This window comes from Somniosus microcephalus, chromosome 7 (assembly GCF_052327205.1).
Source record: "Somniosus microcephalus isolate GS21.2 chromosome 7, FLI_Smic_1.0, whole genome shotgun sequence".
Taxonomy (NCBI): domain Eukaryota; kingdom Metazoa; phylum Chordata; class Chondrichthyes; order Squaliformes; family Somniosidae; genus Somniosus; species Somniosus microcephalus.
The window spans coordinates 244,481,275-244,494,624 of record NC_140993.1 but is presented as its reverse complement, the minus strand read 5'-3'; the positions used below and the strand labels follow the sequence as shown (position 1 = coordinate 244,494,624).

Sequence of the window (13,350 nt, the reverse complement as noted above, 5' to 3'; positions counted from 1 at the left end):
TCTCTCCCCCACCTCCCCCACCTCCCCCCCACCTACCACCACCTGCCCTCTCTGGATTATTACCTGAGCCACGAGCGAATTTGGCTAGGACAAATAAAATTAGAGAGTTAAATGCGTGGCTCAAAGACTGGTGTGGGAGAAATGGGTTTTGCTTCCTGGGACACTGGCACCAGTACTGGGGCAGGAGGGAGCTGTTCCGTTGGGACGGGCTTCACTTGGCCAGTGCTGGGACTAGAGTCCTGGCGGATCATATAACTAGGGCTGTAGAGAGGGCTTTAAACTAACTAGTTGGGGGGAGGTTCCTAGAGAGCAAATAATAAAAATGACAACAGAGAAGGTCATAGACTTAGGTAGCAGTGGGGAAATTAAAAACCAGAGCATGTCAGGAAGGGGCAGAAGGTATGGAGTAAAAGGTAAAGTAATAAAAAGGGCAAAAGCAGAAACTAAGTGTCATAAAACATATTTGAAAGTTCTCTATCTGAATGCACGTAGCATTCGTAACAAAATAGACGAGTTAATGGCACAAATAACTACATATGGGTATGATCTTGTGGCCATTACAGAAACATGGCTGCAGGGTGACAATGCCTGGGAATTAAACATACCAGGTTATTTAACGATCAGGAAGGACAGGCAGGAAGGAAGGGGAGGTGGGGTGGCTATGTTAATAAAGGAAGGAATCACTGTAATACAGAGAAATGATATTGGGTCAAAAGATCAGGATAATGAAACAGTTTGGGTGGAGGTAAGGAATAATAAGGGGAAAAAAACACTAGTGGGCGTAGTCTATAGGCCTCCGTACAGTGGCAACTCTGTTGGACGGAGTATCAATCAGGAAATAGTTGAGGCTTGTAATAAGGGAACATCTATAATTATGGGGGATTTTAATTATCATATTAATTGGACAAATCAAATTGGGCAGAGCTGCCTTGAGGATGAGTTCATTCAGTATATTAGGGATGGGTTTCTTGAGCAGTATGTAACTGAACCGACCAGGGGGCAAGCAACCTTAGATCTGGTCCTGTGTAACAAGACAGGATTAATTAAAAATGTCCTAGTAAAGGATCCCCTTGGAATGAGTGACCATAACATGGTTGAATTCCATATTCAATTAGAGGGTGAGAAGGTTGGATCTCAAACAAGCGTGCTAAGCTTGAATAAAGGAGACTATGAAGGTATGAGAGCGGAATTGAGTAGAGTGGATTGGGAAAATAGATTAAAGGGTAAGACGATACATGATCAGTGGTGTACATTTAAGGAGTTATTTTACAACTTCCAAAAAATATATATTCCACTGAGAAGAAAAGGGTGTAAAAGAAAAGACAGCCATCCGTGGCTAAGTAAAGAAATTAAGGATAGTATTCGACTAAAAACAAGGGCATATAAGGTAGCCAAATCTAGTGGGAGGATAGAGGATTGGGAAAACTTTAAAAGACAGCAAAAAATAACAAAAAGATTGATTAAGAAAGGGAAGATAGATTATGAAAGTAAATTAGCAAAAAATATAAAAACAGATAGTAAGAGTTTTTATAGTTATATAAAAAGAAAAAGGGTGGCTAAAGTAAATGTTGGTCCCTTAGAGGATGAGACCGGGAAATTAATGGTGGGAAATATGGAGATGGCAAAAACACTGAATGAATATTTTGTATCAGTCTTTACAGTAGAGGACACTAAGACTATCCCAACACTGGACAAACAGGGGGCTATAGGGGGGGAGGAGCTAAACACGATCAAAATCACTAAGGAAGTGGTACTCGGTAAAATAATGGGACTCAAGGCGGATAAATCACCTGGACCTGATGGCTTACATCCTAGGGTCTTGAAGGAAGTGGCGGTAGGGATTGTGGATGCATTGGTAATAATTTTCCAAAACTCCCTGGACTCAGCAAAGGTCCCAGCAGACTGGAAAACTGCTAATGTAACACCCTTATTTAAAAAGGGCAGTAGACAGAAGGCTGGAAATTATAGACCGGTTAGCCTAACATCTGTGGTTGGTAAAATTTTGGAGTCCATTATTAAGGAGACAGTAACAGGACATTTGGATAATCATAATTTAATAGGACAAAGTCAGCATGGTTTTATGAAGGGGTAGTCATGTTTGACAAATTTGCTGGAGTTCTTTGAGGAAGTAACATACAGGGTGGATAAAGGGGAACCAGTGGACGTAGTGTATTTAGACTTCCAAAAGACATTTGACAAGGTGCCACACAAAAGATTATTGCTTAAGATAAAAAATCACGGGATTGGGGGTAATATTCTGGCATGGATAGAGGATTGGCTATCTAACAGAAGGCAGAGAGTTGGGATAAATGGTTCATTCTCAGACTGGCAATCAGTAACTAGTGGTGTTCCACAGGGGTCAGTGCTGGGTCCCCAACTCTTTACAATCTATATTAACGATTTGGAGGAGGGGACCGAGTGTAACATATCAAAGTTTGCAGATGATACTAAGATGGGAGGGAAAGTAGTGAGTGAGGAGGACATAAAAAACCTGCAAGAGGACATCGACAGGCTAAGTAAGTGGGCAGAGATTTGGCAGATGGAATACAATACTGGAAAATGTGAGGTTATACACTTTGGCAGGAAAAGTCGTAGAGCAAGTTATTATCTTAATGGCAAGAAACTGGAAAGTACTGAAGTACAAAGGGATCTGGGGGTCCTGGTGCACGAAACTCAAAAGGTTAGTATGCAGGTGCAGCAAGTGATTAAGAAGGCCAATGGAATGTTGGCTTTCATTGCTAGGGGGATAGAATATAAAAATAGGGAGGTATTGCTTCAGTTGTACAAGGCATTGGTGAGACCGCACCTGGAATACTGCATACAGTTTTGGTGTCCATACTTAAGAAAAGACATACTTGCTCTCGAGTCAGTACAAAGAAGGTTCACTCGGTTAATCCCGGGGATGAGGGGATGGACATATGAGGAGAGGTTGAGTAGATTGGGACTCTACTCATTGGAGTTCAGAAGAATGAGAGGCGATCTTATTGAAACATATAAGATTGTGAAGGGGTTGGATCGGGTGGATGCGGGGAGGATGTTCCCGATGATGGGTGAAACTAGAACTAGGGGGCATAGTCTTAGAATAAGGGGCTGCTCTTTCAAAACTGAGATGAGGAGGAACTACTTCACTCAGAGGGTGGTAGGTCCATGGAATATGCTGCCCCAAAAAGCTGTAGAAGCTACATCATTACATAAATTTAAAACAGAAAGAGACAGTTTCCTAGAAGTAAAGGGAATTAAGGGTTACGGGGAGCGGGCAGGAATTTGGACATGAGTCTAGGTTCGGATCGGACATGGCCCTGTGGGTAGCGGAGCGGGCCCAGGGGCCATGTAGCCTGATCCTGCTCCTATTTCGTGTGTCTAATTCTGTTAGATTCAGGAGATGGTTCTGTGATAGTAGATTGGCGGTTAGGATCAGATCAGCCATGATCTTATTGAATGTCAGAGCAGGCTCGAGGGGCCGATTGGCCTACTCCTGCTCCTATTTCTTATGTTGTTATGTTCTTATGTTCCCCCCACCCGTCCCCCACCTCCCCCCACCTCCCCCCCACCTACCACCACCTCCCCCCACCTGCCCTTCCACTTCCCCTCCACCTTCCCCCCACCTTCCCCCACTTCCCCCCACCTCCCCCCCACCTTCCCCCACTTCCCCCCACCTCCCCCCCACCTTCCCCCCACCTCCCCCCTCTTCCCCCCTCCCCCACTTCCCCCTCCACCTGCCCTTCCACTTCCCCCCCAGCTCCCCCCCACTTCCCCCCCCCACTTCCCCCCACCTCCCCCCCACTTCCCCCACCTCCCCCCCACTCCCACCACCTCCCCCCACTTCCCCCCACCTTCCCCCTGACCCTCCCCCCACTTCCCCCCACCTGCCAACCATTTGCCCCTTACCTGCCCCCCATCCAGTTTCCATCAAGTGGGTAGGGTTAAATTCGCCCCCCCCCCCAGTTTTTCCTCATACTTTGTTCCTCTAACTCGACGGATCAGTCACACACATCTGAAATGTGTCTCTTGTATTTTTGTAACCAGAACTGGACACAATACTCAAGGGTTCAATTTGCACTTCCATGGCCTGGCATTAATGGCCTCAAAATGAGGTCAGTTTTCTTACTGCCCCGTTAACACTGACGAAGAGGCTGGCAACATTTTGGAAGCAGCCGACCGTGCGCTCTGCACATTCTCACCAGTTCCAGGGGCGATGGAGCCGAAGAGGCCTGCCCATGGCAAGTTTGGAATAATTCTTTTCGAATAATCGGAGCCCTGCTGCCCCGGGACCTCCGTGATCAGGACCTCCAGCCACACTTACCTGGTTGGTGGTCAGGGCGACCCGATATCGGGAAGCCTCAATCTGGCCAGCTGCATTGGAAAGTCCATTTGGCATCTCGCAGCTCGCCAGCCCGATGTTGATGAGGCCGGAGTCTCAAAGTGACGGCCACCTCTTGGCGATCAGCCAAAAGCCAAAATAGACCCCAAGGTGTGTTCTGACCACAACACTTTACTCTTTGAGCATCTGATTCTTCGGGGTCGATTTTAGTTCAGGTGTGGGGAATTGGCGGGTTCCCCGAATTTAGTGATTCCGACACGATTGTAAATGGGTCTGTGAGATTGATGCAATTTTAACTCAATTGGCCAATTGATTTCCAGCGTGTGGGAAGCCTTGGTAATTGAGTATTTCCAGTCAGAAAGTCGCAGAATATGACATCATCATTGCTGCTGCTTCGTCTGCAGGCTCCCAAACTTCACCATTAAGATGGCACAGGAGCCTGCAGGAGCAACGGCCAGCGGGAGGGCCAGATCTGCCCCCAAATTTGATGAGGCTTCACTCCAGGCAATACTGGATGGTGCTAGGGCCCACAGGGAGGCCCTGTTCCCTTCTTCAGGGAGGAAGAGGCCTCCCAGTCAGACCAAGGCTGTGTGGCTACAGGTGGCAGGTCAAGTCAACTCCTTGGGGCTCACACGAAGAACGTGGTTGCAGTGCAGGAAAAGAGAGCTCACAATAAAAGAGAACAAGCGAGGACAGGAGGAGGGCCACCATCAGTAGCCCACCTCACCCCCTGGGAGGAGGCGATCCTGGAAATCGTAGGACTGGAGGATGAGGCGCAAGTGGGAGACGGATAGACGGGTGCATCACAGCAAGCTGGTGGCAGAATAGTTTTCCATCTCTCTCATTGACATTACATGATTCGCTGATAATGATTCTGAAGCTATAACAGATGGACCTATGATCACCTGCAATATGCAATGTGCATGTAACCTTGACCTCACACCTCTAACTCTTTCCTTCACTCCCCCACAGGATCATCGAGAGCCCCCGTCCCCACTGTCCAGGAGGAAGAGCATGAGCTTCCAGACTCCTCAGAGGAATCTGCAACCTCTGAGGGCGCAGCGTCATCAGAATTCAGCGCACCCAGCACCAGCGCAGACACTCACACCTCAATGGGACCTTCGGGACATAGAGCAGTGTTGTCACCTGGTGTATCACAGCTCACAAGTGAGCATCAGTAGATTGTGGAGACAGGGACAGCAGTGGAGAGTGCTAGTCGGAGGGCGCAGGACTCTGCCAGCTCAGCTCAGCTGCATGTCGACCCTCTGCCTCTGGGTCCATCCATAAGATCAGTGGGACTGGAACTCCAGGAACAGATGCAGGAGTCTGTGGCAGGTTTTGTCTCCAGGGTCGATGTGAGTGTGGAGTGAATGGAGGAGTCCATAGCGACCATGAGCAGAGCCTTTGTGGAGTCATTGGCTCCTGATTGCATCACCATGGAAAGGATGGCAGCCTCCATGGAGGAGATAAGTCGCCAGGGTATGGAAAACATGGTGAGTGCTCATAATAGAATTATATCTCTTGAGGAGCGATGGGCATCCATTGAACAGAGAAACCAGACCTTCATGGAAGTCCTTCTGAGTAGGACTGCCAGTGCAGATACAGGTCCCCATGGTCCCCTGATGTGCAGCAAGGTGCTCTCAAGCCACTTCCAAGTGCTGGCCCCTTCTGGCCTGTGCAGCTTCAGGTGGGTGAGCAGCAGCTTGGCACTCCTGCTGGTGCTGCTGCTGGTGCTGCTGCTGTTGGTGCTGGTTCTGCTGGTGCCGCAGCTGGTCTTCTTCCTCATCTAATGCCCAGAAGGGAAGGAAGTAAATGGCTCCCATGTTTCTGGTGTATGACTCCGTTGAGGAAGTGCTGAGTGAGGGTGGCGAGAGGGTTTCCCAGGAGGTCACACTGGAGAAGTGTGTGAGGCTACAACCTTCCACAGGTGTGGTTAGGCCTGGTAAAAGTTGCCACAGACCTAAGACAACAAAGTCCTGCCACCTGCAAATGATGACTGATCAAATCTCCTCTTTAATGGTTGACCTGCAGCTGATAGCCAGCAAGCCAATAGTGCTCACGCCAGGTTTCATAGGCGTGATCCCCACCAGGCATGTTTCACGTGGGAAAAGGGTTAAACAGGCAAGGGCCTGTTAAAATGGTATTATAAAGGCCAATCAGTGCTGTTTAAGGGCCCTAAAGACCAGTCCCGCCTGTTGCAGGCAGGACTGATTCGGGTCAATCACACACACCTAGGTTAAAATGGCGTGGAGGCGGGAACCAGGTTGGGGGGGGTCGCGACCCCTAGGTTTTGCGATTTTAACCCCCCGCACGCCTAAAAGCCCGCCTCACGGCCCAATGAAAATCGACGCCTTCCTGTCCAGTCTCTGCTTGCTCTAACCACAGTTGAGGGGGGCGGGGGTGCAGTAATTGTAAGTTACAATGGTGAAAATGAAATCAAATAGATTACAACCACAGATTTGCTCTGATACAATTGGGCCAGTTGTCCAGAAATGACCAGCAATTAGATCGGTATGTTTAATACTGAGAACCACCTTGTACTGAGAGAGCTCTCGGCACACTCACCATCTACCTTAGCTTTGGATTTCACTTTGAGGTTATGCTAGTAACAGGCTTGGGAAATGCAATGTCATCTATCTGTTAGGATATATATTTCGACATTGATGAGATGACAACTGTTCTAAGCTTACTTGGGGCAGTGCCAGCGCGGAATACTGAAGAGCTGACAGCCTACTTTGCCAGGCTGCTATAGAGACAAGTGGAAGTAAAAGGGGAGGAAAAATGAGGAAGGAGGAAATGGTTCATTTTCAATATGTCAATTATATACAGAATAATGCAGCACAGAAGGAGGCTATTTGGCCCATCGTGCCTGTGCCAGCTCTTTGAAAGAGCTATCCAATTAGTCCCACTCCCCTGCCCTTTCCCCATAGCCTGCAGGTTTGTCCCCCTTCAAGTAGTTATCCAATTCTCTTTTGAAAACTATTGAATCTGCTCCTTTTTTCCAATTCCGCCCCCCCCTTTTCTTCCCTCCTCTCATGAAGGCACTGACTGTCGATGGGGTACAGATTCGCAGACACCAGTAGTCATCCAACACTTCATCCGAGTAGCTGTTATTCCTGTGTGAGCCGGGACAGTAAGTGTCAGCAGGTTGTTTCATTGGGAGGGCATTGGGGAGATGGCAATAAGTCACTTATATTTTGCTTTCAAATTTTCTCTGCTCCTCTCTACTGAAGGTCTTGACTCCTTGCCTGGATATGATTCCACAGCCATCGGTTACGCTGTGCTACCATTATTTATATGTCAATTTTCATAATGAGTACTGGTGGGATTAGTTGACACAGCAACAACTTGCATTTATATAGCACCTTTAACGTAGTAAAACGTCCCAATATGGAAGGTCTCACACTGAAGCTTGATCCTGTCTCAAGCTGGCGTTCTTCCAAGTGCATTTTCCAGCAGAACATAAGAAATAGGAGCAGGAATAGGCCACTTGGCCCCTCGAGCCTGCTCTACCATTCAATAAGATCATGGCTGATCTTGGGCTCAAAGCCACTTCCCTGCCCGCTCCCCATAACCCTTCACTCCCTTATCTTGTAAAAATCTGTCTATCTCCACAAATGTATTTAATGACCCAGCCTCCACGGCTCTCTGGGGCAGAGAATTCCACAGATTTACAACCCTCTGAGAGAGGAAATTCCTCCTCATCTCAGTTCTAAAAGGGCGACACTTTATTCTGAAACTATGCCCCTGAGTTCTAGTCACTGGATAGTGGTTGACGTACGAAAACTACTAGGCACTTGGTCTAAGCGTTAAACAAAGCTTTAACCAACTGTTTTACAACATGGAGGTCTAGTTGTGTCTTTCACTAGTTCCTGTTAAGAATGTCCTGCACAAGCTGGGCCCGTGCCCGAGTATTTATACTCTCCCTGGACAGCGCCACCCGTAGGCCGCTCAGTATTATTTCATAAGTCTTTCTTTCATGAATGACTGATTCATGTCAGTGGTCAGAAGTGGGAACTCTCTGGCTGGTTCTTCTTCTCCCTAGCTCAGGGATGCTGTGGTCAATTGGGTTGCCCCAGCTGAGATCGACTAACTCGGTACAGACCAGAAATTGAAGCTGAGACTTGCTTGTCTGTATGGCTTTCTACTCCACCAGGCAGTGCCTACAACGGATGCACTATTGGGGGGGAGGAGTGGGGGGTGGATGGAAAGCCAGGTTGGGGAGGCCCAAGGTTTCCTTGTGGGGCCCTGAGGACCACTCCTGCTCCTGCTCCTCCTGGCCCACAAAGAAACTAAAAACTTAAAACAAAAGTTAAAAACTTACCGTACTGGGGCACTTCAGTCCCTCGCTGTTGTTCTCAGCAGGTTTGGCCTGGTGGAGAGGCCACCACTGTTCCCCTGCTCAGGCCTCAGATTAAAATAGCCAATAACATAATTTGAGCCCGATCTGCACATTTCCTTAGCGCCTGCGATTTAAAATTGCAGTGGGCCAGATCGGGGCGGGAACAGAATGGGCCATTCTAACTGCCCACCCGTACGGTTTCCGCCAGGCCGGTGGTTGGCATTGGTGGGGTGGGGTGGGGCGGTGGCATGAGGTTAAAATTACCCCAACACACACACACACACACACACACACACACACACACACACACATGTCTGTGAAATACACTCTCAGACCATAAATGTAAATGTGAAACATGAACTGTGCAGCACATCTAGCTCTTACAAACCGGTGGCAATGGAAGACGTCATCTTGCAGCCTGCGTGTATCTATTTGTGGGATACCCTGAAATGCCCTTTCCCCTCGCAGTCTGCTGTGTGCGTGTTGCCGAGCAACATCGCATATTCGGCTTAATTTGATCTGTCGCATGCCAGGGAATTCTGAATGTAACTGAGGGAATAACTGGTAGTATCGGTGACGTCCAGCATAACTATGTGGTGGCTGCTGGTCATATTTCCTGATAAGGCACCACTGTTAGGGCACATTTGTAACACATTCCGTTTTGCACGGATTATTCAGGGGCTTTGGTCCAAGGTGTCACCTGCCACTTGCAGCCATAACATGTATGGTCAGTTCTCAGGACAGTTACAGATACCAGCCACCTTCGATTTCCAGGCAGGGGAAGGGGAATTAAATAATATGATTTTATAACCGTGTCATAACACTCTCAGAGATCTAGTCTGAGATAGTATTTACAATTGGTTCTAAGGTATCCTGCTTTGTTGATTCAAAAAATCTGTAATAATCCAATAAGGTTTCAAAACTGATTTGCTATTCCGCTAAAGGTTAGCTGTTTGAAATTCAGTGGGGGCGGGGGGGGGGCGGGGGCAATTTTAACCTCACCCGCCCGTTGGGAAACTGACGGGATCGGTCATCACGCTGGTTTCACAGCCCGCCCGAGTATGCTCTTCATTGAAGTCAGTTCCACCCGATCCCATGGGTTTCCCACCTGGTGAATTAGGTAAAAATACCCCACCACGGTGTCCCAGTTTAAAGAAAGACTTGCATTTATATAGCGCCTTTCACAACTCCAGGACGTCCCAAAGCGCTTTACAACCAATGAAGTACTTTTTGAAGTGGAGTCACTGTTTTAATGTAAGAAACACGGCAGCCATATTGCGCACAGCAAGCTCCCACAGACAGCAATGTGATAATGACCAGATAATCTGTTTTTAGTGATGCTGATTGGCCAGGACACCGGGGATAACTCGCCCGCTCTTCTTCAACATAGTGTCATGGGATCTTTCACGTCCTCCTGAGAGGGCAGATGGGGCCTCGGTTTAATGTCTCATCTGAAAGAATATTCTGTCAAGATATTACGTAGAAATTACAATATGGAAACACGGCTTAAAGGGACTGATTGCCAGAAGATTTGCAATGATTTTCCTTGTCAATTAAATATTAAATCAGTTTGGTCATATTTTTGACCTGCTTCTTACTATCAGAGGGTGTGTGTGCAGGCCACAAGTGATGGCAAGTGGAGATGCATGAAATTTGGGGGCTTATGATTCCAGTTTATAACCCACACCCCCACCCCTCCTCTCTCCTGAAACTACTGAAAGCTGTTGGGGTACCGTTCCATGGTGCCAGGTTAGTGCTCCATCCATGCCATTATTTGCCAGTCAATGAGTTTCGGCAGGCACTGGACTGTTAAGGGCATCACCATCTGAGAGAGTATGGTGGTGGTCTCACAGACAAGCCCGAATCTGTCCTCACCCTACGTTCACATACTGTATATTCATTTTTCAGCATGGGAACTCTGGTAGATTTTCCCTCTTCCTAGCCTGGGGAAACTGCAAGATTTTGGGAACCCATGCACAGTACTCCAGCAAGAGTCAGTACCATCAGGAGAGAGAAATTAATAAAATAAATTTTGTGGAGAACTGTATTTCTGGACCTTTGCTGAGTTTGTGCTGTGCAAGCATTTCCACATTGTAGAAAAATCTGGATTATCATTACAATGTCACAATTAGCAGATGGGAATGCCATTTCATCCTGTGCGCTATATTCCAACGTTTTTGGTGTTGTTGACTGAGGGTGGGATATTGAGCTTCCTGCTCTTCTTCAAATAATGCCATGGACGTTCTATATCCATCTGAGCAGGCAGACAGGGCTGTGGCTTAACATCGCATCTGATTTTAAAAAAAATTAATTCATGGGATGTGGGCGTCGCTGGCAAGGCCAGCATTTATTGCCCATCCCTAATTGCCCTTGAGAAGGTGGTGTTCAGCCACCTTCTTGAACCGTTGCAGTCCGTGTGGTGAAGGTACTCCCACAGTGCTGTTAGGTAGGGAGTTCCAGGATTTTGACCCAGTGATGATGAAGGATCGGCGATATACTTCTAAGTTAGGATGGTGTGTGACTTGGAGGGGAACTTGGAGGTGGTGGTGTTCCCATGCGCCTGCTGCCCTTGTCCTTCTAGGTGGTAGAGGTCGCGGGTTTGGGAGGTGCTGCCGAAGAAGCCTTGGCGAGTTGCTGCAGTGCATCTTGTAGATGGTACACACTGCAGCCACAGTGCGCCGGTGGTGGAGGGAGTGAATGTTTAAGGTGGTGGATGGGGTGCCAATCAAGCGGGCTGCTTTGTCCTGGATGGTGTTGAGCTTCTTGAGTGTTGTTGGAGCGGCACTCATCCAGGCAAGTGGAGAGTATTCCATCACACTCCGGACTTGTGCCTTGTAGATGGTGGAAAGGCTTTGGGTTAAGCAACAACTCCAGCAATACAATAAAAAGGAAAAACCGGGCCCTCGGTGTGGGACAGGTCCTTTTCCTCTTGCGATTGTTGGGCGCACCATACTTAGCTTGAAATGTTTGTTTTATTTTCATTTCTGCTGCATTTGTAGCCTTTTTTCCCCTCTTTATTTCTCATGCTTTTGCTGTACATGGACCTGGCCTGTGTGTTTTCACTCCCCCCTCGCTATATGCATTCAATGAGGGTGAAATCCGATTTTTGCGGGAGTACAAAGCAGGCGATTGTGAACCGGCAGCCTGTTCCACACCCTGCCTGATTTTCACTTCCAGTGATTTCAATAGAAATAAACAATCGGGTGGAGCGTAAAACGAGTTGCTGATTCGCGATCGCCCGTTCTGCACTACTGTCAAAGTCAAATATTACCCCCTATATACAAAAGCAAAATACTGCAGATGCTGGAAATCTGAAATAAAAACAGAAAATGCTGGAAATACTCAGCAGGCCAGGCAGCATCTGTGGAGAGAGAAACTGAGTTAACATAAGAAATAAGAGCAGAAGTCGGCCATTAGGCCCTTCGAGCCTGCTCCACTAACGTTTTAGGTCGATTATTTCACTCAGGATCTTTTATACCACTCAACTGCTTGCTATTTAGCAGTTTGCAGAGCATTGGACACATTAACATCCTCTTTGTGATTGGTGTATCCGTTGGTTCGCTTCCCCTCACTCCCCGCTTTTTCTCTTGATTTTTCTAACCTTACTAAAATGCCTGTTTATCTGTTACAAAGGGTGCACGCCTAAAACGCCCTATCCTGTCCTCTCTCTTGTGTGCCTCCAGCATTTTCTATTTCATCTCCACCAATACAGGACACCATCAATACTGCGCTGAAGTATGAGCCTAAATGATATGCTCCAATCTGTAGGGTGGCGTGAACCCGTAGAACCATACAAGTGCCCAGCACAGAAAGAGGTCATTCGGCACATTGTGTCGGCGCCGGCTCTTTGCTGGGCCGATCCAAAACTAATCCCACTGTCCTGCTCTCCCCATAGCCCAGTATCAGCCTCCGCTTCAAATATTTATCCCATTTTCCTTTAATAGATAAAATAGTGCCAGCTTCAACCAGACCCTGTGGCAAAGCATTCCACAGTGCAGCCGTCCTCTGCACATAAAAACCCACAACATTCTAACTCGGAGGCAAGTGTATTACCAACTGAGCCAAGTTGGCAGTTAATACGATAGCAAAATACTGCGGATGCTGGAAATCCGAAATAAGTACATTAATACATCTGTATCAGTTACTGCCAACAATAACTAAAACTGAACAAAATGGGTAAGTTTATGACAGTCAATGCATTTCTCAGTCTCTGCATTTGGTTGTTCTATCGGGGAATTGCAAAAAGCCAGTATTTTTTTTAACCGAATGAATCAAGTTAAGAGGTAATAATTAATTTGATCTGCCTTTTATAGTAAATTGATCATCAACTGTAATGTCTGTATTTCCAAGATCATCTAGCAGATAGACACACCCAGCCCCAATCTCCCTCTTTGTGGCCCATGGAATATAGTCAACCTGGAAAATTATATGGTAGCAGCATTTCTGTCCACAACTTACAATAAGCTCCAGAATTACAATAATATAATCAAATACTTCCTTTTGATGAGGCTTGCTGGAATCTGATTGATTCCAATGTAATATTATAAAACGGAACTGATGTATGCCAAATTTCATTTTGTGCAAGAACATATGTGTAATCAGATTTTGTTCTATTAGGAGCTTCATCGTGAACATTGCGAGGAACAAAGAATAGTGTCAAATATTAATAAAAAGTATCTTTTGCTCA

The 13,350-nt window shown here is 47.1% G+C and overlaps 1 long non-coding RNA gene across 1 annotated transcript in view; it reads right to left on the bottom strand.

Moving 5' to 3' along the window:
* The window catches only part of LOC147115202 (uncharacterized), a 28,641-nt gene extending 19,667 nt beyond the window's left edge, over positions 1 to 8,974 (bottom strand). Inside the window, exon 1 of the long non-coding RNA XR_015078933.1 lies at positions 8,646 to 8,974. This is a non-coding gene — a long non-coding RNA (uncharacterized LOC147115202). The remainder of the gene's footprint in view (positions 1 to 8,645) is intronic.
* Between the last annotated feature and the right edge of the window lie 4,376 nt (positions 8,975 to 13,350).